The sequence below is a fragment of the Coregonus clupeaformis genome, unplaced genomic scaffold (assembly GCF_020615455.1).
Source record: "Coregonus clupeaformis isolate EN_2021a unplaced genomic scaffold, ASM2061545v1 scaf3300, whole genome shotgun sequence".
In the NCBI taxonomy this organism is placed as follows: domain Eukaryota; kingdom Metazoa; phylum Chordata; class Actinopteri; order Salmoniformes; family Salmonidae; genus Coregonus; species Coregonus clupeaformis.
Window position 1 is genome coordinate 17,581 of NW_025536754.1, and position 4,115 is coordinate 21,695.

General features: G+C 49.2%; 1 non-coding gene and 1 pseudogene across 1 annotated transcript; both read right to left on the reverse strand.

Moving 5' to 3' along the window:
• Positions 1–2,039: 2,039 nt before the first annotated feature.
• Positions 2,040–2,225, reverse strand: LOC121532371. Its single transcript, XR_005994277.2, has one exon. It is a non-coding gene; the product is annotated as a U2 spliceosomal RNA (small nuclear RNA).
• A 355-nt stretch (positions 2,226–2,580) lies between these two features.
• LOC121532436 lies at positions 2,581–2,761 on the reverse strand (annotated as a pseudogene).
• Between the last annotated feature and the right edge of the window lie 1,354 nt (positions 2,762–4,115).

Consider the following 4,115-nt stretch of genomic DNA (forward strand, 5'->3'; position numbering starts at 1 on the left):
GCCCTTTCTCCTTCAGAGGTCTCTTCAGTCTGGGGCGGGGGGGTTGGGGTGGGGAGGGTTTTTGCCTCCACTCCCACTTCTCCCACCACCGCACCTTCCGCGCACTCCACCTTCTCTACCACTTCCTCCACTACTGCCACCACTTCCTCAACAACCGCCACCACCTCCTCCACTACCGCCACCACCACCTCCTCTACCACCTCCTCCACTACCGCTACCTTGGCAACTGCCGCTTCCTTCTTCTGGCGCTCGGAAGCCCGGTCCGCAGCCGCCGCCTCCATCCTGCCAGCCCTGACCTTATTGGCCCAGGAGGAGGGGCAGCTGCGGATGAGGTGGGACCGCTCGCCACAGAGGTTGCACGACCTTCCGTTCGTGCACTCCTCGTAGCGATGGCCCACCTCCCGGCACTTCATACAGACCACCTTTTCACAGGCGTCTGCTAGGTGGCCATGTTCACCACACTTACGGCACAGCTTTGGCTGGTCCTGGTAGTGAACATGGCCCCTGTTCTCTCCGAGGACTATGGTGGATGGGATGGCTTTCAACCCACCATAGCCCCCGGGATCCTCCCTTTGCTGGACAGTAACCCTCCAGGCCCCTGTCCAGATCCCATCGGGATCCTTCACCTGGGTCAGGGGCCCCTTCACGTTGCAGTACCTGCCCAACCATACTGCAACGTCCTCCGGCTGTACCGTCTCGTTATACATACGGACAATAACAGTTTTCATGCTGTTGTCCGTCAGCTTGATCACCTCAAACATTGCTGCGAGGGATCCCTGCTTGTTCTGGGAGTTCTGGAGTTTCCCCCAGAACTCCCTCAGGAAGCTGGCGCCGGCGAAACTGACATCAAAACCCTTCCCATATGGGAGGGTTAGGATGCAGTTCACCTGCGCAGGTACGAAACGAAGTTCCTTTTGGAGGAATTTCCTGGAGAAATCCAATCGGGATAACTCCATGGTTTTTCCTCCCTTCTCCTTTAACAGGAGGCGCACGGCGTGGTGCCTCCGCATGCCAGCCTGTGCTGCTGACATGATGGAGGCCCACTCCCTTTAACCCAACACCAGTGATAAAAAAAAAAGAAACAATAAAATAGTGGGGGAGGCTGGCAGGCCCAGCTATGCTAAGCTAACAGGGCCTACCAATTCCCGGGACACAAAACAAACTACCTAGCACAGCACCCAACTAACTTATCGACAAAAATAGGGAAAGACGGTGGGGGGAAGGGGTTTAAACTAAACACAAAAGGACACGAGGGAAGGATGGGAAATATAATACAAGAAACACACCAAACAAACAATGTACAAGGGCTAGGAGGCTAGCAGGCCGTGCTAGCAAGTCAGGCTAAGCTAACAAGCTAGCAGGCCGGATGCTAAACCTCCCAGATGACAAAACAAACAAGAGGGAAAAAATGGGTATAAAACGAGGGAAATAATATGGATGGGGTGACAGGACACAGAAAAAACAAACAAATACTCACAAAACAAGCCAAATTGAGGGGCGAGGAAGGCTAGCAGGCCTCACCAGCAGGCCAGGCTAAGCTAACCAGCTAGCAGGCCGGCCAGCCAACAAAATGGCCCCCCAAGTGAACACAAAAGTCAACAAACAAAAACCAAGACAAGGGAAAGTTCAGGGGATGGAAATACAATTTGAGGGGGTATGGATGGGTTACAGGGGGGGTACGATACGAACAGAAAGGAACAAACAATGCCTGCCAAGCCTAAGGGGCGAGGAGGCTAGCAGGCCAGCCAAGCTAAAAGCTAGACAGGCCGGCCAGCCAGCAAGCCAACCAAGCTAGCAAACACAAACAGAAAACAAGGGGGTAAAACTAAAGGGAAACTAGGGCTACAAGAGGATGAGGGAACACAAAGAACAAAAATTAAGAAAGATAAAAGAACAAAAGAAACAACAACGAGCAAACACAGAACAGATAATAGTTTTTTTTTTTTTTCCTAAAGTAAACACAAAACACACAACAACAACAACAACAACAACAACAAGCTAACACAAAGAAAAGCAATAAATAAATAAAGAGAAGACACTTAAACTCACCCTACAGGTGCTGGTGCACCTGTAGTCCACCACCAAACCACCACCTACCAGGACAAAAAACAATAGTGAAACAGAAAAAACAATTTTTTTGCAAAAGCACAATTATCTGATCACTTCTCAAGATCAAGCTTAGCACAATACTACACTTGATCTTAGCCAAAAGGCCGAGAAGCGAAGTTTGACACTCGAGAAAGTGCAGTGAGAAATCATAGAAATAGAATCAATGGGATAAAAAGCCATAGTTACTTTGTAACACAGGAAGATGAAGAACAAACCATGCTTTCATTTCAATGGCATATATTTGAATTTTGTGAAAATAGCAGGCCTATGAATAATGACTTCAGGCAAATACATCAAATAACGTTACCAGTACATGACTTTAGTCATTAGAATAGGCGACTGACTTGACCACCACTAGCAAGTCATCATCGACATTGAGATGAACTACCTCAAACGTAATTTCATCATGATCCTAATAAAAGAACACTAAACCAGTCAATTGAATTGTCCTACTTTTTCTTTTACAACGACAGGGGGTGCACCGTTCCTGGAGGTACTGCAATACCAGGTCGATGCGTGGAGTGGACGGAGCAAGCCCCTATTCCATCTCCCTATTCCAAAAATCAATTTAATATATGGTCCCCAGATAGGGGACGTATCAGATATTAAACTGATAAGAACAGATTTTTCTTTTGGAAAAGTTTTTATTGATCATTTCCTTTAAAACAGCTCACATTTTAAATACATTTACACACATAAAAACGGCATAAAGTGCATTCAAATCAGCATTACATTACAGTTACATTTTAAAAGGTACATGTTGTTTATTTAAAACAATAAAACAATCCTACATAAAAGTACCCATTCCTGTAAAAGCCAATTAATAAAAGCCATTTTAAAATGTGTGTACATGTTTTAACAAAGTAAAAACATTTTTAAGACATAAGAAGCCTGTCAAAAAGTCACTTTGTTAAAAAAGCTGTCTTCGGTCCTTTGTGCAAAAACGGGGTGAGTCCTTATCGAAAAAGCCTCCTCTTGCTCTTCCTGAATCAACTCCGTACCCGTCCGTCGGGGCCCAGAGGAGACTCCCCCTAGGCGCATCGCCCTAGAGCGCCGCAGCGCTGTCAGGCCGTGGCCGCCGGGACCTTGGGTGTTGTGGGGGACCCTTCGCCTGGGGTCGAGGCCCCCTGTCGTTCGTACCACCCCAGGGCTTCCGTGGCTACTAAAGCCACTGCCTGGGGGGTGGTCTCTACCTGTTTCCCTACCAGCAGGTTGCGGGAGGACCACAGTGCGTCCTTCAGACACGTGAGGGTGGGCCAGAGTTGTGTGAAGGCCTTTGTTGTAATAGGCCTTCGGCCCACCCCATACAGCACGAGCTGGGACGTTAGGTCCTCCCCTGCTGGCAGGCGTGGGGAGATCAGGGGGCCTGCTTCCTTCCACAGGTCCCGTGCGGCTCTGCACTCCCAGAGCAAGTGCCTCACCGACTCTTCTTGGCCGCAGCCTGGTCGGGGGCACGCGGATGTCCTCGCCATGCCCCGGGAGTGCATAACGGCCCTGACCGGGAGGATCTCGTGGGCGACCATCCAGGACAGGTCACGGTGCCGATTCAGCAGAGCAGGATGGGACACGTTGCGCCAAACCGTTGAGGGCTCGCCTACAGCAAGCCCGCGCACTGGACACACCGGTTCCCGTTCCTGCACAAGAGAGAGGAGAGAGCGGTGTTTTGTTAAAACTGTGACAGGCTCTTTTTCCAGTTTAAAATGTCTTAAAAACTTTTGGAGCTGTGCATAGTGTGTGGGGGAGCAGGAAAGAGACTGGGGGCTCTACACTTGATCTTAGCCAAAAGGCCGGAGAAGCGATACCGCAATGCTTTCGGAAGGAAGGTGCCGTTCTCCGACACGACAAATTCATTGACGGATTCACCAAAATGAGCTCTGTAAACTTTCCGCCAAATATCAAAGATGATGGTTTTAAAAAATGGTGGCATAGATTGGGGAGTTGATCAACCTCGAAATAGCCACTCTGTTACAATGTAACAAATTGGTAGGTTTCATAGTCACGTGGAC